A 22,048-nucleotide genomic window follows, 5' to 3' on the forward strand; every position below is an offset into this window, starting at 1 on the left:
TATTGGCGATGCATTTGTCTTCATGGACGACAATTCGCGCCCCCATCGTGCACATCTTGTGAATGACTTCCTTCAGGATAACGACATCGCCCGACTAGAGTGGCCAGCATGTTCTCCAGACATGAACCCTATCGAAAATGCCTGGGATAGATTGAAAAGGGCTGTTTATGGACGACATGACCCACCAATCTTGTGAGCGGTCTACGCCGAGTCGCCGTTGAGGAGTGGGACAATATGGACCAACAGTGCCTTGATGAAGTTGTGGATAGTATGCCACGACGAATACAGGCATGCATCAATGCAAGAGGACGTGCTACTTGCTATTAGAGGTACCGATGTGTACAGAAATGTGGACCACCACCTCTGAAGGTCTCGCTGTATGGTGGTACAACATGCAATGAATGGTTTTCATGAGCAATAAAAAGGGCAGAAATAATGTAAGTTGATCTCTATTCCAATTTTCTGTACAGGTTCCGGAACTCTCGGAACCGAGGTGAAGCAAAACTTTTTTTTGTGTGTATAATTGCACCTGCTACGAGTGAAGCACTTCGTGACTACTGAGAGATTCTTACAATTTCCAGATAACGTGTTGTAACATTGTGTCTTTCACGTTCCGTCTAAAGTAGTTCGTCGAGCCAGACATCTGAATTTTTTGTGTGGGCTTTGTCCGTTATTCCTGTCAGACTGCTTCCCGAATATCGGTAATTCCGTGGTGATGCATCAACAAATTTCAGACCAGTTGAAAGCTAACGAAGGACTATTGAATGTCTTCTCTTATTCTCTCTGTCACCAAACCAGATTGAGAGCAGCTGTTAGCATTACTTGCAAACGATACCTTGCCATCGTGTCTCATAATGTAATTTAGCACAGTGCCAGTCAGTATGAAATCCCGCTAAAGTTTTGCCTTGCATTGTTTCCGTGACTAAGTGTACCTTAGTGAGTAAGTGATACTGTCACACATGGTGCCTTAACACGACCTATTGATGTTCAAAATTTGCAGATACAGTTACCAGTTACTACCCAACACGTCAACCTCAATTGTACCAACTTTGTAAGCAGGCTGTTTAGATTTTTATATTGGTAACGCCACGTAGTGCTCTGTATTAAAATCACTGGCTGTGCTGTGTGCAGTCTGTGGCTAGTTTTCATTTTGTCTGCCATTGTAGTGTTGGGCTGTTGGCTGTTAACAGCGCGTAACGTTGCGCAGTTGGAGGTGAGCCGCCAGCAGTGGTGGATGTGGGGAGAGAGATGGCGGAGTTTTGAAATTTGTAAGATTGGATGTCATGAACTGCTATATACACTCCTGGAAATGGAAAAAAGAACACATTGACACCGGTGTGTCAGACCCACCATACTTGCTCCGGACACTGCGAGAGGGCTGTACAAGCAATGATCACACGCACGGCACAGCGGACACACCAGGAACCGCGGTGTTGGCCGTCGAATGGCGCTAGCTGCGCAGCATTTGTGCACCGCCGCCGTCAGTGTCAGCCAGTTTGCCGTGGCATACGGAGCTCCATCGCAGTCTTTAACACTGGTAGCATGCCGCGACAGCGTGGACGTGAACCGTATGTGCAGTTGACGGACTTCGAGCGAGGGCGTATAGTGGGCATGCGGGAGGCCGGGTGGACGTACCGCCGAATTGCTCAACACGTGGGGCGTGAGGTCTCCACAGTACATCGATGTTGTCGCCAGTGGTCGGCGGAAGGTGCACGTGCCCGTCGACCTGGGACCGGACCGCAGCGACGCACGGATGCACGCCAAGACCGTAGGATCCTACGCAGTGCCGTAGGGGACCGCACCGCCACTTCCCAGCAAATTAGGGACACTGTTGCTCCTGGGGTATCGGCGAGGACCATTCGCAACCGTCTCCATGAAGCTGGGCTACGGTCCCGCACACCGTTAGGCCGTCTTCCGCTCACGCCCCAACATCGTGCAGCCCGCCTCCAGTGGTGTCGCGACAGGCGTGAATGGAGGGACAAATGGAGACGTGTCGTCTTCAGCGATGAGAGTCGCTTCTGCCTTGGTGCCAATGATGGTCGTATGCGTGTTTGGCGCCGTGCAGGTGAGCGCCACAATCAGGACTGCATACGACCGAGGCACACAGGGCCAACACCCGGCATCATGGTGTGGGGAGCGATCTCCTACACTGGCCGTACACCACTGGTGATCGTCGAGGGGACACTGAATAGTGCACGGTACATCCAAACCGTCATCGAACCCATCGTTCTACCATTCCTAGACCGGCAAGGGAACTTGCTGTTCCAACAGGACAATGCACATCCGCATGTATCCCGTGCCACCCAACGTGCTCTAGAAGGTGTAAGTCAACTACCCTGGCCAGCAAGATCTCCGGATCTGTCCCCCATTGAGCATGTTTGGGACTGGATGAAGCGTCGTCTCACGCGGTCTGCACGTCCAGCACGAACGCTGGTCCAACTGAGGCGCCAGGTGGAAATGGCATGGCAAGCCGTTCCACAGGACTACATCCAGCATCTCTACGATCGTCTCCATGGGAGAATAGCAGCCTGCATTGCTGCGAAAGGTGGATATACACTGTACTAGTGCCGACATTGTGCATGCTCTGTTGCCTGTGTCTATGTGCCTGTGGTTCTGTCAGTGTGATCATGTGATGTATATGACCCCAGGAATGTGTCAATAAAGTTTCCCCTTCCTGGGACAATGAATTCACGGTGTTCTTATTTCAATTTCCAGGAGTGTATATTATGACTTTTGATGACTATTAAGGTAAATACATTGTTTGTTCTCTGTTAAAATCTTTCATTTGCTAACTATGCCTATCAGTAGTTAGTGCCTTCCGTAGTTTGAATCTTTTATTTAGCTGGCAGTAGTGGCGCTCGCTGTATTGCAGTAGTTCGAGTAACCAAGATTTTTGTGAGGTAAGTGATTTGTGAAACGTATAGGTTAATGTTAGTCAGGGCCATTCTTTTGTAGGGATTTTAGAAAGTCAGATTGCGTTGCGCTAAAAATATTGTGTGTCACTTTAGTGAATGTTTGAGTACGTTCAGTTTTGCTCAGTTGTTTGGAGATCAAATAATGTAAGAGGTTTATCAGCACAGTAATTCATAAATTTTTCTAAGGGGACGTTTCATATGTCGATCCTTAGCCGAGGATACCTCACTGGAATCTTCCGATTTTTTCTTGTAATTTGTGTGATTAGTGTAGCTATTGTTTATTGCTAGCGCGTAATTGTAGAGAGAATCTCCTTTGTAGTTGCAGTCTTTCATTGTTGTACAGTAAAACAGTTGTGGCATACATGTAGATTTGCGCCAAGTATTTCGCAGCTGCGCTTGCAATTAACTAGATATTATTTTCAGCGCTATGTTAATGTGTTCTCTTATTTTTGCTCTTCTAATTGCGCTTTTCTGTGTTATCGTGTGAAATATTGTGACAATAATGGCGTGTGAAAAACGTAACACTAGGCTCCAAAGTAAACTGAGAAATAATAGTGACGACGAGCGTAGCTTACCAACCCACTGTGTAATGAATTAACAGACATTCAAAGTAGTAATTTGGTAACTGTGCATAGGGAAATGGAGCGGGCGTCAAATAATGGTGTAGACAGTGAAACAGGTAGTGAACAGGGAAGCATTATCAATCGATCGGTCGGCAACAGTTCGCCTCAGGAATCGGGAATGACAGAACACAATATTGCAAATACTGAGGACTCAGATTTTGGGTCCTCACCGTTTTCTCAAATAAGTCAAGACACCTTTTCCGCTTGCCAAAATGTGAATGTTGCCGGTGCAAATTCACTGCCGAAAAGCACTCAGGAACATGTTTCAGACACCAGTGCATTGTTATTACAATTAATGCAACAAATGGGACAAAAGCTTCAAAAGTTAGACACAATGGAACAAAATCAGAGACAAACACAGCAAAAGCTTCAAAAGTTAGCCACAATGGAACAAAATCTTCAAAAGTTAGACACAATGGAACAAAATCTTCGGAAGTTAGACACCATACTTGAACAAACACGTGGAGATTTAACTATTGAGTTACATAACATTGAATCGAAATGTCAAAAAGTCTGTAATGACGTAAAAACACAAATTTGTGAGCATTTTCAACATAGTTTTTCGCGGCATGAAAATGCATTACAGAATCACGAAGCAACCATAAAAGAACTGCAAACTATTGTTCATAAAAATCATGAGACCTTGCAAGCTAAAACTGACTCAGTTGCATCTACCGATTCGGTTACGCAACTTGCAAAAACTCATGAAAACTTAAAGGACACAGTAGATACTCTGAAAATTGGTTCAGAAAGACACATGGAGGAAATTAGTTCATTATCAGAGAAAGTAGTCGAACTTTCGTATCAGCTAAATAATTTATCTACAAAGGTAGATGATGAGCTGAATGACACAAGACCTGTAGCCTTCACTGACACAGAAGAGTATGAACAAATTAGAAAATTCAAACAAAATCAAAATCAAATCAATACACAGTACAAAAGAGAAATCCGGGAAGTACAAGATCAGTTGGCACAAGTAATACAAGAATTACATATTTCAGAGGACACTCGCGCTCCAACACGGGAAGAGGAACTTAGAAATACGGAACAACCACAAAATAATAACACAGCGCATTTCGGAAATTATGAAATAAATTGGCAATGTGCACCGAATTTTGAAATGGAACCGCCGAAACGACGTAACAGTGACCGATACGCGACTCGCCGACATGATGATTTTGACTATAAGCTGTTCATTACTACATTCATTACTACACGTAAATTTAAAACATTTAAGAATTCTGGCAACGACATTCATCCACAAGCGTGGCTTCATCAATTCTCTCATTATTTTCCTCCCAACTGGTTATTAGAGCACAGATTAGAATTTATGTGTGGCTATTTAGAGAATGAACCAGCTGTAAGAATGCGATCGGTCATTCACGATTGCCACAGTGAAGCAGAATTTTATCATGCCTTCCTCTCAGCATATTGGTCTCAAGCTACACAAGACCGAGTAAAACATAACATCCTAATGATGAAACGTTTCGAACAATCTGAATTCTCCAGTCTTGTGAAATATTTTGAAGACATGTTGCACAAGAATCAGTACCTGTCAAACCCATACAGCCCCTCAGAACTCATCTGCATTTGCTTAATCAAATTACCTGAACATTTACGACATATTATTTTGGCAGGACGTTGCAAAGACGACATTGAAGCTTTTCAGGGACTCTTATAAGAATTAGAAATTGACACTGACAATCGCGGAACGCGAAAACAGGAACACAGGAATTACAGGTCACATCCGTCACAATTCCGCGATGAAAGAAATAATAACTGGACACGACAAGGCTATTCTCACAACACAAATCGTGACCAAAACAGACACCACCCGTATGACAACTGTTTGCAGAGTAGTAATAATTACAGAGAAAGATCGCATTTCCGTAGTAATGAATATAACAGATACAATCATAGAAACAGACAATATGGCAACCAGAACTATTATTATCAAGGGAGACAGAAAAACTTCAGACTCAACGGTCCACCGTGCAGTGATAATTCAGGGAGAAATTCTCCACCACAAGACCGACAAAAAAAGAAACTATGGAAACTACCGACTTGACGACAGACGATATAATCGTAACGACAGACCTGAATTTCACCAGAACTGGCGAGATTCAAACAGAGCAGAGCACTCTCGACAAGGTGAATTTGTAGAAGTTAGGTCTCCTAATCCTAATAACGATGCGCGCCAACAAAGAGACAGACAATGACTCGCACCGCAGGCAGCCGCGTGCGCCGGCTGGCTCAGAGAAAAATAACATAGACGCTAACTTTGAGAAAAATTTTAGCATTCATTACTGACGTATACAACATGATAATTGCGTTGAAGTTGAAACTCTGTGTACTAGGAAGAGTAAACGTTTGCACCACATTTCACATGTCAAACCGTTTATTGAAAGATAATCTGCTTTTTAACTTTGTCTTTGCCATGAAACTTTTCACTTTACATTACTAGTATGCTTTGTCAGACTTAGAATCTGTTAACATGCAACAATGTTTGAGGTTAAATATCCAGTCAAGAACCAAGAGAAATTATTTAAACAGAAACTACGAATGCATTGTTATAGTGAGCAGACGACACAGTGTTGTTATTTGTACATTCTTGCTTGTTAGTTCCACCATCACGTAACGACTATATGGATCACATACTTAGAACATATACCGGCAATGCTAATGAGATTTTAATGCAACATTTTGGTTTAGTTGAAAAGACATTCTTTATTTGAAGTACTTTCTGTGGAATTAAAGATGACTTAGCATTTGGTTTCTTTGACAGCTACACGATTATATCACGACGCTACTAATGAGTGACACAATTTATATTATTGCTTTTGCACTGCATCTGTTTTATATCTGCACAGTTTTTTTGTATTATTCTGGAAAGTAAAACATGTTTTAGTAGTAACTTTTGTGGTATAGCTACAATGAGACTGCCTTTTCCGTAGCACAACAATACGTTACAGCACAGTACTTTCTTCATCACGGCAATAAGCGTAATAACTAAGATATCTATACGCAAAGCATTTAACTATTGTTTATCATGAGGTAAGTACATTGGCTTCTGCAGAACTTAGCTTTCGGAGGACGATAACTACGACACTTCCACAGAGATTATCTTGCAACAAGACGCACAGTTTAGCGCTACAGTACACGTATTTGAGTGATTAATTTTGTACTTAAATCATTTATTTTTAAAGATATTCGAAGTACAATGATATAAAGGTTTTCTATGATACATTTCATTCCATTGCTGTAATCTGTAACACCTGAGGGTATAATTACATTAATCCTCAGGGGGTACACGCTTACTTTGTGTACCATGTGTTTGGCAAGCACAAGGAGCCCTAGCTAATATGGTATTTGCTTATACAACCTAACACATCGGTACCATATTTCTGTAACACACAAATTACACAGCTATCTGATCATTTAACTGAGAGATAAAAATTTTTTTTTACTACATCAGTGACACGTGTTTACGCAATTACACAGTTGGGTAACATCACACTTATGAAATTGTATTTTGTCTGTACTTTGTGAACTGTTCATATTTTTTCGGAACCATTGTGATACTATGAGAGCTTTGAATGATGTATTTGGTAAGGGAGCATGATTTTAAAGTACGTTTGGGGTAAATGACGCTATTGAAATGAGCAGACAATTTTTTTTTTTTTTGACATTATTGCAGAAAACTACGACGTTTTTGAGATTTGATTGAGGTGTTATGATGTTATTTTTATGACGACGATGTGTATTATGCTGTTGAGGTATGTTTATGATCAATAAAGTGATGCTACCGTATATGAGGAATTTGATTATGCTACGTATTTATTATGATGAAATATTGAAGAAGTGTCTACGAATATGTATATGTGTAATAAAGCAAGGAATAATGATTAGTGGTTAGGGACTCTGGTTTGTGAAAAAGGATGTTGGAAACCGAGAATCGTACTTTATGAGTTATGAAATGTGTGTATATGCGTGAATGTATCACTATGCTGGCGGCTCACCTCCAACTGCGCAACGCTACGCACTGTTAACAGCCAACAGCCCAACACTACAATGGCAGACAACAATGCAAACTAGCCACAGACTGCACACAGCACAGCCAGTGATTTTCATACAGAGCGCTACGTGGCGTTACCAAGATAAAAATCTAAACAGCCTACTTACAACTTTATCTGTTGCGTGTCTTGGCCAACTAGCCCCCTTTTAGCTAGAAGCGTACAAACTTAACAGTTGCATCTACCCTACTGATTACTGCTGTTTAGACCTTGATATCCTTTTTCAGTACAGCAACTGCGAAATAGCACTTTTACTAGCGGAAACCGCCAAGCCTTTTGCAAAATGGTTCAAATGGCTCTGAGCACTACGGGACTCAACTGCTGAGGTCATCAGTCCTCTAGAACTTAGAACTACTTAAACCTAACTAACCTAAGGACATCACACACATCCATGCCCGAGGCAGGATTCGAACCTGCGACCGTAGCGGTCGCGCGGTTCCAGACCGTAGCGCCTAGAACCGCACGGCCATTCTGGTCGACCAAGCCTTTTGCACCCGATTTGCGTCAACACTTAGTCAGCCAGTTGTTACCCTCGTAGGCAGCAGCCAGTTATATCCCGTGTCATAACCGTATGATTACCAAGTCCTATTTCCACCTCCAGGTTTTGAATCGTATCACTTAGAATAATCATTCCCGAAGCATGGCTATCCACCCATAGGACAAAAAATTGTTTTTTTAAAGGAGAAGATATCTACTGTCACGTCAGACCCTTTGTATCTTTCCTACAGCCTTTGAGCACTGTCAGTGACAGTAGAATTGAGTAAGAAATGTGGTTTGGTATTCATTTATACACCTGACAGATTATGATGATTCCGTATGCTGATGTAGAGAAATTAAATGAAATTCTACCTCGGTGCCGGCCGCGGTGGTCTAGCGGTTCTAGGCGCGCAGTCCGGAACCGCGCGACTGCTACGGTCGCAGGTTCGAATCTTGCCTCGGGCATGGATGTGTGTGATGTCCTTAGGTTAGTTAGGTTTAAGTAGTTCTAAGTTCTAGAGGACTGATGACCTCAGATGTTAAGTCCCATAGTGCTCAGAGCCATTTGAACCATTTTTTTTCTACCTCGGTGATTAGCCTTCTAGAGAATTTTGTGACTTTATGTTGTTACCTCAACGCTATCCACCTCTTCTTCTTATGTGCCCCTGCAGCGTTTGTAGACCGCAGGGCCTGTACTTAAACACAACCTATCGGAGTGTTTAGTTAATAAGCTGTTACCTGTATCTCCTGTGAGCCCACTGACCACTACCCACTAGGATGCTGCCTCCATAACATCATTACTACCCCGCCAACACCCAACCACTGGGATCCGTCTCGGCCTGCCGGAGTGGCCGTGCTGTTCTAGGCGCTACAGTCTGGAACCGAGTGACCGCTACGGTCGCAGGTTCGAATCCTGCCTCGGGCATGTATGTGTGTGATGTCCTTAGGTTAGTTAGGTTTAATTAGTTCTAAGTTCTAGGCGACTGATGACCCCAGAAGTTAAGTCACATAGTGCTCAGAGCCATTTGAACCATTTTTGATCCGTCTCGCCGACCTGTTGCAACCAAGGGCAACGGGTTTCAGTGTTTATGCTCCATCGTGGAGCAGCAGTTACCAGTTATCAATATTTTTAGAATCACAGGATTCCCGCGCAAAGTGACTAACTGAGAGAAAAAGCCGGCCGAAGTGGCCGTGCGGTTAAAGGCGCTGCAGTCTGGAACCACAAGACCGCTACAGTCGCAGGTTCGAATCCTGCCTCGGGCATGGATGTTTGTGTTGTCCTTAGGTTAGTTAGGTTTAACTAGTTCTAAGTTCTAGGGGACTAATGACCTCAGCAGTTGAGTCCCATAGTGCTCAGAGCCATTTTTTTTTGAGAGAAAAAACATAGGGCCTTTCCGTCCTTTTAGTCATTGAGGCCTCTACGCCCAACACCACTCTAGTCTCAGGGATCAACTTAAGGGTTCTTTAAATTATTTAAATTGTAATTGCTGCTCCTGTAGAGGAGGGAAGTGTGTGCGAGTCGACTAGTTCAGAAGGAATTATGGTAAGGAGAAACCAAAATTTTTAAAATTTTTTAATGTCTGTTTTTCAACTCCAGTTAACGGAGATGGCCTGGTCTGGCCAACCGCCATGGTCACGCCACAAACTTTTCACGTGAACACCGCTCACTGACCCATGGATAAAAATGCTGAGTGCCATTTTGCTTTAAAATAAAGGGACTCTTCAACCTCGCCTATCCGTTCTTGACCGTCCTGAAAATTACGTTGGTCCTAGAGCATTCTACTGATGTGTTTTAGGAATCTTGGATATTCCGTAATATAAGGTACTCACTGGTGACCTTTGCTGCTAAAAAACTTCTTTCAGCTAAAACAAAACGTAGTGCTAACCGTATTAACAATGCCGTGATTGAAAGCAATATCCACAGAGACTTCAGGGACTAAAGGAACAGATATGCAATGAATGACCATGCACCCAGTGCACAGTGACATGAAAAATGTATCTGATACCGATTCTGAAATGCTAAGTCAGGAGATTAATGAATATGTCGCACAAAAATATTCTCCACCTAACCCTCGTGGCCTGTTCTAATCAATCACCTTCATATGGATTGTCGTTTTGATAATCACAGTTGTCGCCTGTTCGTCGATTCAATGTCCTTCAACCAGCTGCCGTGGGTGCTTAACAACTGTAGCAACCGAACAGCCGACCAGCTCGGCCGTTTCTCAAATGCTCGTTCCCAGGCATCCGGCCACAACAATCTGCTCTTCTGTTTTATGCCAGTGGATTTCCCCACATACCGTCGCCAGAGCGATTCCCAATTCATCTCCTCTCTGCTTTTTATGCTTCTCTTACCGTGTTTCGATTCATCAGTGTATCTTCAACATACAACGAATATGGTTTTTGAAAGATGTCGGGCTAACGCCTGCGCATATTGAAAATGTAATTAAAAATCGAAATGTAGCTGAAATATTTATGATAGACAAAAACCGCGGCATTACTTTCTAGGATCTAAAGGTATTAGTATTTTGGGACTGTAAGTCAAAACCAAGAGGTAAATGATCTAAATTCCACAAAATGTCGCATAGCCCACGTTTTTATCACAATTACGGATTCAATACTGAACATTGAGAAAAATCAACTTACAGAAGAAATATCACACGATAAAATACAAATTTCAGCCTAATTTGTCTTTAATCTTTTTTTCTGCCGCTCAAAAGCATAGAAAATATTTACTAGACCTTCATGAAAACTTGGCACATTTTGTCTCGTTTCATGTACTACAATATAGTGATAGCAATGTATAAACAATTGTCGGCCTCTGTGGCCGAGCGGTTCTAGGCGCCTCACTCTGGAACCGCGCTGCTGCTACAGTCGCAGGTTCGATTTCTGCCTCTGGAATGGACGTGTTCAAATGGTTCAAATGGCTCTGAGCACTACGGGACTTAACATCTGAGGTCATCAGTCCCCTAGAACTTAGAACTTCTTAAACCTAACTAACCTAAGAACATTACGCACATCCATGCCCGAGGCAGGATTCGAACCTGCGACCGTAGCAGTCCCGCGATTCCGGACTGAGCGCCTAGAACCGCTAGACCACCGCGGCCGGCGAATGGATGTGTGTGAGTGATGTCCTTAGGTTAGTTAGATTTACATAGTTCTAATCTAGGGGGCTGATGATCTCCGATGTTAGGTCCCACAGTGCTTAGAGCCATTTTTGTATAAACAATTGGTACTACTCTCAAATGATTGCGCAATCAAATTGACGTCATGTGGATTCACTGGACGTGGACGGAATGACGGAGCTTGTTTTGTTGTTTGTTTTTTTTGGGGAAGGAGACCAGACAGCGAGGTCATCGGTCTCATCGGATTAGGGAAGGACGGGGAAGGAAGTTGGCCGTGCCCTTTGAAAGGAACCATCCCGGCATTTGGCTGGAGCGATTTAGGGAAATCACGGAAAACCTAAATCAGGATGGCCGGACGCGGGATTGAACCGTCGTTCTCCCGAATAATGACGGATCGCTTGCTCTTGCAATCAGAATTATTCTTGGGCGTGAACGGTTACATAGCACTTTACTGTATTAGTGAGTGAGGTAGAGATGGCCATGCATGATACACGCTGCCTGAAGCCTACTTCAGCGTTGATCACAGAAACGAAAACAAAAGGAACAATGTTAGACACGAGCTTAATGGGTGCCGTATGGGGTACAAATGGTTCAAATGGCTCTGAGCACTATGGGACTCCACATCTGTGGTCATCAGTCCCCTAGAACTTAGAACTACTTAAACCTAACTAACCTAAGGACATCACACACATCCATGCCCGAGGCAGGATTCGAAACTGCAACCGCAGCAGTCGCGGGTATGGGGTACTTATATTGGTGAATTGGTATATTAGTTTAGGAAGTAAATAAAGGTTCATGTCCGGAAAGTGTATGTTCAGTGTGGGTTATTACTGGCAAGTATCAAAAGTATGCAGCTATGTGTAATTTGTATACAAATGTAGCATTCTCAAACACCGACGTTTTTGAGATTCCCGATTCTCGCGTAATTTGTCTGCTACTGATGTACGGATTAGCCGCGACAGCAGCTAAAACACCTACTTGGGCATTATCATTTGTTGTATGTCGTGGTTGACATTTCACATGTGGCTGAACGCTTCCTGTTTCCTTAAATAACCTAACTATCTGACGAACGGTCCGAACACTTGGATGATGTCGTCCAGGATACCGAGCAGCATGCATAGCACACGCCCGTTGGGAATTTTGATCACAATAGCCATACATTAACACGATATCGACCTTTTCCGCAGTTGGTATACGATCCATTTTAACAAGGGTAATGTATCACGAAGCAAATACCGTCCGCACTGGCGGAATGTTACGTGATACCACGTACTTATTCGTTTGTGACTATTACAGCGCCATCTATCACAAAGCGAAAAAATGGTCCAACTAAAACATTCATATTTCTTTATGTACTACACGAATATGTAATAAAAAATGGGGGTTCCTATTTTTAAAAAAACGCAGTTGATATCCGTTTGACGTATAGAGGCGCCATCTAGCGGCCCAACCATAGTGCCATCTGGTTTCCCCCTTCACACTAGACAAGTTTCGTTCTTTGTAGTTTTTTCGTGTGACGCTTATTTCGTGAGATATTTGGCCCGGTCACGATCAATGGACCACCCCGTATAACACAGAGTGGTTTCCTCCATTATCTGTCACTGAATCCGATCCATTGGTGCCGCCAGCTGACCACCTGAACGCGGAATTGTATTTGCCCGTCTCTCATACCGCAGCGGAAGCCGTAATTGCTTTCCTATAACATAATTACGATTCTGCGAAGCGGAAAAGGCAAATTAGGGTGGGTGCCGACCTTGACGTAATTACCGGTACACCGGGCCATCTGCAGCGGGCCGGACCCTCTGTCGCCGTGGTAATTAGGCGCCAACGCCACCACTGGCTGCCGTAGTTCCACTATTAACATTTCAATCCGCGTTTTTCCCCGCCGCCTATTTTCTCCCCGACTTGGGTCACGGCTCGCCGCTCTCATTAACGACGTTCATTCCGCATTCCCAATGGCATCCTCATTACTTTATCTCCGGCCAGTAATAATATCAGCCATCTTTCACGGACTGCGATATATATCATCTTGACTGGCTTCTGGCTGCTGGCTCCGCTCCGCCGGGCTTTTTTTCCTCCCCCGGATCCTACGCAGTCGTTCCGGCACCCGGACGAACTATCGCGTTCTCCTTTTTTGTCTTTGGCGGAGGGTTGGTGGGAGACGTTCGACTTCCCCTCTTCTCCTCCCGCGCTGGACGAGGGAATCCTCACGGTAATTTAATCTCAGTTTATTGTTTCATTTTTGTAACACGGGCCAAGTGTCCATTGTCTTAGGACGCCGCGCAGTGCGACGGCGGCAGTTCGATTGGGAGGGGAGGAGCGGGAGACAATGAGAAATGAAACGGTGACGAGCAGGGAGAGCGAGGAAGAAGGAGAAAAGGGGGGGGGGGGCGCAAATAGATAGACCGGATGACGCGGCGTTGAAAAAAAGCTGGTGGAGGGGGAAATACTGTGCGGCTACTTTATTTAAATGTAATCCATCATAATTAACGCTCCAATGAGAGCGTGCGCAGCTGCCGGCGGCTTGGAACAAAAGCCGAGCCCTGTCCCACCTCGCCCCGAAGTCCCGACCGGGCAGGCAGGTAGCTCTGACACTTTGCGGGTGGCAGAACCGGACGTCGACGATTGCGAACGAAACAAGTTCGAAACCGCGTAATTAGATCACGCGTTATGCCCCAATATGAGGATACCGTTTAAGATAAAAAAATTCTCCGAATGTGAGTAGGACTCGCGGATTGAAGGTTGCGCGCAAACTTAATTATCTGCATATACGGGAAAGTAATCGCAGCGCCAAAAAATAACCACGGCAGAGTAGTGGAATTTCGGGAATTCATTTGCGTATCTAACGGATTAAAGTGATCAACGTTGCAAGAACACTGGTTAATGTAAGATCGAGATAAGCCACTGCAAATGTGAAATTCTGGTTGGTTAATAACAGGTTGTAAGACGTGTATATTTCTATTGTCTAGTGTCAAATCGCAATTTATGGAAGATGTTTATATTTCATTAATAGGATTTAGTAGGAATAATTAATATTTGTCATGTTGGAAATAATTGTGGTAGCAGGGAATGTCTGCACCAAAGTATTGTTGACAAGAGAGACCGCAAATTGATATAATTTTAAAAAGGGCGGGAGAGACCGCGTATGCACACATTTTAAGAAAAGAGCGGGAAAGACCGCGCATTGATACATTTTGTAATGGTAGCAGGGATTGTCTGCACCAGAAAGCATTGTTGGCAGGAGAGACCGCACTTTAGTGTTCGTAGGAAGTCAGTAGTAAGCGAGATGTGAAGCGAGTCAGTAGCAGGTCTGAAGCGAGAGGTTGAGAGGAGCGGTGTGCCTGCCAGCCTACAGCTATGATTTACAAGAGTTAAAAACGGATGTACAGAGACATCAACTAACTATTATCATAAGAGAAACTAATATTAATGAACTATTTTCTTCGTGAAACTCAAGACTACTGAAGGTATGTTTCCGCAATGCTAGTTGTAAGATTATTGCAAAAAGTAAGTCGCATTTGAACGTCTGTAAAATCATTTCATTACCAACAGTAAATATTTGAAGCGTTTTCAGAATATAATTAATTTTTGCCAGCAATGTTGCAATACTGATTATAATCCATCCAAAAAACCATCAACATAAAACTTTGCAAATATTTTATTGTTGTCAAGAAAAAGTGTAACTATGAATTACATAATTTTAGTCAAATTAATTAAAGAATAACGTCAGCTTTGCTATTAAAAAATAACGTCAGGTTTGATAATAAATACAGCCACTTGTTATGACAGCCAACCAGCAACTAATAGAGTATAGTAAACCAGAATAAGTATATTCCTGTCGCAGTTCGATGTGGCAGTCAGATGGCGATCCAGTAACATTAAAAAGGAAAGGAACTGTTTTGGTTCAAAAATGGTTCAAATGGCTCTGAGCACTAAGGGACTCAACTGCTGTGGTCATCAGTCCCCTAGAACTTAGAACTACTTAAACCTAACTAACCTAAGGACATCACACACATCCATGCCCGAGGCAGGATTCGAACCTGCGACCGTAGCAGTCGCACGGTTCCGGACTGCGCCCCTAGAACCGCGAGACCACCGCGGCCGGCAACTGTTTTGGGTTATTGCAGATAACGACTGAGGGCCACGACGACGACACATTCTATGTTTCGTCGAAATAATCAGAAAATCACTTTTAATAAGCAGCAATTAAGTTTCAAAGAGAAGATTCCATTTGCTGTTATTAAACAAGAAATAGAAATCCTAAGGGAAGGTTTCATAATTTATTGTAAAAGGGAAGGTTATCAATAACAAAAGAGGTATGGAGGAGATGGGAAGGTTTCAAGGTGTAACCGCCAGAATGTTAAATGCAAGCTGCAAACGTGCATGCATTGTGCTGTGCAGGTGCCGGATGTCAGTTTGTGTGACGGAGTTCCATGACTGTAGCACTTGGTGGGTCAAAGCAAGGACTGTTAATGCTGTAAGTGGATGACGCTGGAGTGTCGTCCGATGATGTGCTCGATTGGAGACTAATCTGGGAACGAATGGGACAAGGCAACATTTCGACACTCTACAGAACATGTTGGCTACAACAGCGATATGTGGGCGAGCGTTATCCTGTTGGAAAACACTGCCTGGAATGCTGTTCAAATGGTTCAAATGGCTCTGAGCACTATGGGACTTAACATCTGAGGTCATCAGTCCCCTAGAACTTAGAAATACTTAAACCTAACTAACTTAAGGACATCACACACATCCATGCCCGAGGCAGGATTCGAACGTGCGACCGTAGCGGTCACGCGGTTCCAGACTGAAGCGCCTAGAACCGCACGCCCACACTGGCCGGCAAAATGCTGTTCATCAATGGTAGCACAACAGGTCGAAGCACCAGGCTGACGTACAACTGTGGAGTCAGTGTGCATAGGATAACCACAAGAGTACTCCTGCTGTCATACGAAATAATGCTCCAAACCGTAATTCCAGTAATTCTGTAAAGTTTGGAAGATAGGAGACGAGGTACTGGCTGAAGTAAAGCTGTGTGAATCGGGCGTGAGTCGTGCTTCGTTAGCTCAGTTTGTAGAGCACTTGCCCGCAAGAGACAAAAATCCCGAGTTCGAGTCTCGGTCGGGCACACAGTTTTAATCTGCCAGGAAGTTTCATATCAGCGCACACTCCGCTGCAGAGTGAAAATCTCATTCAAGGCTAATGCGTCTAGCATGCAGTCTGGTTGGTTCCAGACTCTCAACTGGTCAGCCAACCAACACATAGCCGAAACTGGCACCGAAGTAGAAGCGGCTTTCATCAGAAAGCAGAACAGACTTCCACCCTGCTCTCCAATGAGCTCTCGCTTGACACCACTGAAGTCGCAAAAGGCGGTGGTTTGGGGTCAGTGGAACGCACGCAACAGTGCGTCCGGGTCGGGGCTGTCCTTGAAATAACAGATTTGTAACAGTTCGTTGTGTCACTGAGGTAGCAACTGTTGCTGTAATTGCTGCTGCAAATGCAGTACGATGGGATAGAGACATCGCCGAACACGGCTGTCTTCCCTCTCGGAAGTGCCACGTGGGCGTCCGGAGCTCGGCCTTCTTGCGACCGTACATTCTCCTGACCTCCGCTGCCAGCAGTCATATACAGTCTTTCTGGAGTGTGGCAGGAGCATTCAGCTTCTTGTAGCCCTATTACACGAGCTCGTTCAAAGCCAACAGAGTGCTGACAACTGCGTCTTTCTTGCCTTAAGGGGGGTAGGACGTCAAACGGGATGAGTTGCAGCAGGAGAGACACCACAGGAATTTTTAATTCCCACTGTCTATACTTTTAAAGATAAATTCATGAAACTTTGTTAGAATGACCAGAAAGGATTCAGGATTTACGCTTATAGTGGTGGAAGTTCAAAAATATAAGAAACTAATTTATTTTTTTACGTTTGTATTTCATCTTTTTATCACTTACCAGTGGCTGCATTTGTTGCTATAGGTACATTTTCTTCATAAGTGAGGGAGATTCTTCGATGAATTTTGCACAGCATACAAACCATACGTACAGGTGTATGAAACTCTAGAATTTTCCAGATCTATAAAAACTGTGCTAAAAATTGAGATAATTAACTATAAAATTTGAGTTTTTTCTGAACATGAAGTTTAAAATGCAACAGCACATTCATTTTTTTGTAAATTAAATAATTTCTAGAGTTTCATACACCTGTAAGTATGGTTTGTATGCTGTACGAAATTCATCGAAGAAGCTCTCTTACTTATGAAGAAACGTGTACCTATGGCAACAAATGCAGCAAATAGAAGTGAAAAAATGAACTTTCACAAGTAAAAAAAAAATTATTTTGTTATTTTTTTGAACTTCCATTGCTATGATTGTGAATCCGTAATCCTTCTTGGTGATGCTGACAAAGTCTTATGAATTTATTCGTAAAAGTATAGACAGTGGAAATTAAAATGTCCTGTGGTGACTCTCCTGCTCCAAGACGGCCCGTTTGACGTTCTACCCCCCTTAAAGGCATTCTTGAATATCATCAACTCACGATGTTGAGTCTCAAAGGCAACTAAGGCTCACTACCGTTACAACGTGTATTTAAAGCAAGCCTGATTTTCATCCTGACGGAGGCGCTGCTAGGGACACTCTTGTGCGACTGACGCGAAATTTGAATAACAATCATCTTTCAGATGTAGAAATACCCCTGCCAACTTTTGTTAAATGTAACACCATTCCTTCTTGATGTCGCGACTTCTTTTCCGTTTTTGTATGCATAATTACATATACGACATAAGTCACTAAATCATATGTACTGGAGGGTACTATGCGCTAAAATAAGACAATGTCGGTGCTATTAATTTCCCGTATTGAGCGAGCGAAAATTCCTCCGCTTGCCCTGTCAGCATACATATCGCTTTTACCTTCTTCTTGTTGTTCGTGTGTGAGATATACACTGAAGTGCCAAAGAAGCTGGTACACCTGCCTAATATCGCGTAGAGCCCCCGCGAGCCCGCAGAAGTGCCGCAGCACGACGTGGCATGGACTCGACTAATGTCTGATCTAATGCTGGAGCTAATGGACACCATTAATCCTGCAGGGCTGTCCGTAAGTCCATAAGAGTACGAAGGTATGGATATCTCTCCTGAACAGCACGTTGTAACGCATCCAAGATATGCTCAAAATGTTCATGTCTGGGGGATTTGGTGGCCAGCGGAAGTGTTTCTTTTCAGTCGTCGTTGGTCCCGTTCTTGCAGGATATTTTTCCTGCCACTGCAACGTCGGAGATTTGATGTTTTACCGGATTCGTTATATTCACGGTACACTCGTGAAATGATCGCACGGGCAAATCCCCATTTCATCGTTACCTCCGAGATGTTGAGTCCCATTGTTAGTGCGCCGACTATAACACCCCGTTCGAACTCACTTAAATATTGATAACCTGGCATTGTAGCAGCAGTAACCGATATAACAACTGCGCCAGACAATCGTTGTCTTATATATGCGTTGCCGGCCGCAGTGGCGTATTCTGCCTGATTAAATCCCTCTGCATTTCAATACGCATGCCAATACCAGTTTCCTTGGCGCTTCAGTGCAGAACAGTCGCAGATAAATTTTCGGCCGCTCTTCCTTCAATATCGATTCCGTACATTCAACCTACACGCTTTTTCTAGGACCACGTAGCTCTTCTCCCAAAGATTCCTATTTACGCTTTTCGAGCGTCAGTATTACAGTTTCATATGACTTGTACAGGCCTCTTGAGATTCTAGCGACGCCTCCATTTCTACATCATTCCTACTGAAACGTCTCCTTAGAAAAATTAATGAATTACTGTACTGATGAACCTCTTGATTTTCAAACAGGTGAGCAGAACTCAACGTACTCAGACATTTCGCTCTTTACCTATTCTGATCAACACTAAACTGACACACAATATTTTTAGGGCAACGCAATTTGACTTTCAATGATCCCTACAAAAGAATGGCCCTGACTAACATTAACCTATACCTTTCACAAATAACTTACCTCACAAAAATCTTCGTTACTCGAACTACTGCAATACAGCGAACGCCACTACTGCCAGCTAAATAAAAGATTCAAACTACTGAAATCACTAACTACTGATAGCCATAGTTAGCAAATGAAAGATTTTGATAGAGAACAAACAATGTATTTACCTCAATAGTGATTAAAAGTCATAATATATACATAGCAGTTAATAGCATCCAGTCTTACAAATTTACTGTCTCTGATGGACACACGTCCAGATCATCCGCTCTCAAAACTCCGCCATTTCTCTCACCACATCCACCACTGCTGGCGGCTCACCTCCAACTGCACAAAGCTACGCGCTGTTGACAGCCAACTGCCCGACACTACAATATCATATACTCCAACAATGTAAACCAACCACAGCCTTCACACAGCACAGTCAGTGATTTTCATATAGAGAGCTACGTGGCGTTACCAACATAAAAACCTAAACAGCCTACTTACACTACTTGTTATAGATACTGTCTTCTGTTCCAGGGGTGTACAGTACTGCAGGACACAAGCCCATCACTATGACGACGCAAGGGCGTAAAGTTCGAAAATGACTTGCCATGAGACAAGTTGTTGTTGTGAACTGGATCCCCCATCTCCTCTGCCCCAATGCCAGGTACACTGGGTCCACAACAACTAAATTTACAACAGCCCCCTGACGCCTCGAGGAATGAAAGGTGAGAGATGAGAAAGAAAATGTCAGATTTCCCCAGAATGCTTCCCTACCACTGATTTTACTCGTTGGTCTTGATTATCGCTTCTAGTGTCCCTCTAGAAGAAATATAAGCACAGCTTATAGATTATTAGTTACCCGCAGGAGCCATCAAGCTAGTGAATTGACTCTAACCTTGACAGCGGCTTCAGTTCGGCAAGGTAGAGTCAAGTTTCTTGATGTGCGACATATCCTGCTCTAGCCACTCACTAATAATTAGAACCCATGGGGAGCAGAGCTACCAGATTTGGGGGATGTTAACTGCTTCTTTTCATTAGTTGTTCCAGGCACTTTCTGTGAGATTGAGATCAGATAATTTAGCGAGAGAGTTGAAGTGAGATGGGATGGGAATTCATCGAACCAGGGACGGTTTGTTTTGTTTGTCAAATATTATTTTTGAACGTTTAGATAGACGAACGTTATCGATTAACAAAGATGTAATTAATTTAATACCTAGAATGGCCTTGTGATGCTCTCTTATGAGATCATCAAATAATAGCGTGCAACCCTGTGAACACGGCAGTAGTCCGTCTTGAATGACTGGAGTGTCCACAGCTTTCTTATCATGAAGATATTGAAATAAACCGGTTCATGTTCACGATAACCTAAAACAGTATGCCTTAGCCAAATCCATGGTAAGAACGCCCCATCCACTCCCCCCCCCCCCCCCCACCCGCGTTCGTGAAATATCTCAGAACAACTACAGACTCCAAATACGGCGAGTTAAATGCTATCGGAGCACTCGACGTCATTTGATGAGAATCAAAACACGCGACTCCTGTCAGCTACTGCTTATGTTCTGTGTTTGGCCCTTTGAAGACACGTAGCGTTATATGCAGCTGTGATCAGTGGCCTTTTGCGTGGTACCCGACACCAAATATACATTTCGGTCAATGGTTTACTCGGATAGGTGAAAGCTTGATTCATTGGCAGCAGCAACACATTTCCGGTTTGAAACTGAATGTTACTGACAAGGCGCAACACTCGGGTCCAGTCTCTGTCGCTTGGTGCGCTCTCTTACACGGATATGAGTGGCACACAGCTCCTTATAGACACGGCGCAACTCCAACAAATCGGGCAACGTCATTCAGAATATAATTATGGGAACGGCCGGCCCAACACAGTAGCTTCTGTCTCTCAATCTGTCACGTCAGCACATCGACTCATCTTACTGTGCTGATTCAATATCACCGATTTGCACACACATAAGCTACATCATCTATAGAGTCTGCTTGCAAAATCTGTGGCGCAGTCCAGTAACCTCTATATTTACCTGACTGCAGCTACATTACAGTGAGGACAAAGGGGTCCTTATATGCAGGCTTGGAGCTAATGTCACTTTAGTCACTGTCAATCATTCGTCATTCAGTATAACGTACTGGGGTCGTGTAGATGTTGGGCGACCGACTTGTTGGTATCTCCCGCTACTAGGGTGTCTCCAGACACGTTCTCGTTGGTCATCGGGGCTCAGTTCGAGACAGGACTCCTCACTGAAGACAGTTCTACTCCAGTCATTGAGATTCCAGGCAGTGGAATATCGACCTGACTGTCGCCTTCATACAGCCCAACAACCAGCTGTGAATGTCTGGTGGATATTTCTTTTCACAGCAGGTCCCATTTGATTGACATCCACGGCACCCTTACAGCACAGCGGTACGTCCACGATATTCTGCGTCTCGTTTTGCTGTCCTTCAGGGCAAGCAAGCCATACTGCGGTTACATTTCAGCGACGTGATGTCCGCCCGTACGCAGTGAGACTTCCTACTGATTGTCCATGTGCTTGCCAAATCGTACCTTGGCCAGCAAGGTCGATGGATCTCTCCCAACTGAGAACGTCCGGAGCATTATAGGCAGGGCCTACCAACCATCTCTGGATTTTGACGATCTATTGCGCCTGTTAAACAGAACTTGGCACATTAACCCACAAGAGGACGTCCAATAATTCTGTCAGTCAATGCCAAGAAGAGTAACTGCTTTCATAACGGGCGGAGATGGACGAGTGCGCTTTTGAATTGCTCAGTTTGTGTAGTTCTTTCTTTTGAAGAAATCACAAAATTTTCCTGAAATTGTGCTCATTTATTTGTCTGTACACGTACATCAGATG

The sequence above is a fragment of the Schistocerca serialis genome, chromosome 9, assembly GCF_023864345.2.
Source record: "Schistocerca serialis cubense isolate TAMUIC-IGC-003099 chromosome 9, iqSchSeri2.2, whole genome shotgun sequence".
In the NCBI taxonomy this organism is placed as follows: Eukaryota; Metazoa; Arthropoda; class Insecta; order Orthoptera; family Acrididae; genus Schistocerca; species Schistocerca serialis.